The sequence below is a fragment of the Morone saxatilis genome, unplaced genomic scaffold (assembly GCF_004916995.1).
Source record: "Morone saxatilis isolate NCDOM2014 unplaced genomic scaffold, NCSU_SB_2.0 Contig11, whole genome shotgun sequence".
Classification (NCBI taxonomy): Eukaryota; Metazoa; Chordata; class Actinopteri; family Moronidae; genus Morone; species Morone saxatilis.
Window position 1 is genome coordinate 2,178,095 of NW_023339663.1, and position 406 is coordinate 2,178,500.

Here is a 406-nt window from a genome sequence, read left to right on the forward strand (position 1 = left end):
TATATTATATTTATATTTATATATTTATATTTATATATATATATATATATTGATGTGGAGGTAAGAGGGTGACATGGAGACTTCAGGGGTTGGCAGATATATTTGCTGATTTAATTGCAGTCACATATATTATCAGTATTCGCCTGGAAAAAGCCCCCAAATTAAGATATTTTAACTTAAAAACGTTACATTATTGTGGCAAATTATTGTGTGTGTGTGTGTGTGTATATATATATATATATATGTATGGTATTGGATAGAAACATCTAAAGGAGCCATTAAAAGAATAAATGTGTTTTATTTCCAAAGACATTGTGTTCAAATAGTGTTTTTTTCAATTAAAGCCTTAGTTTGAAATGTGGCCATAACATATCCTTAAATTAAATGTGTTATTTCCCCTTTTTAA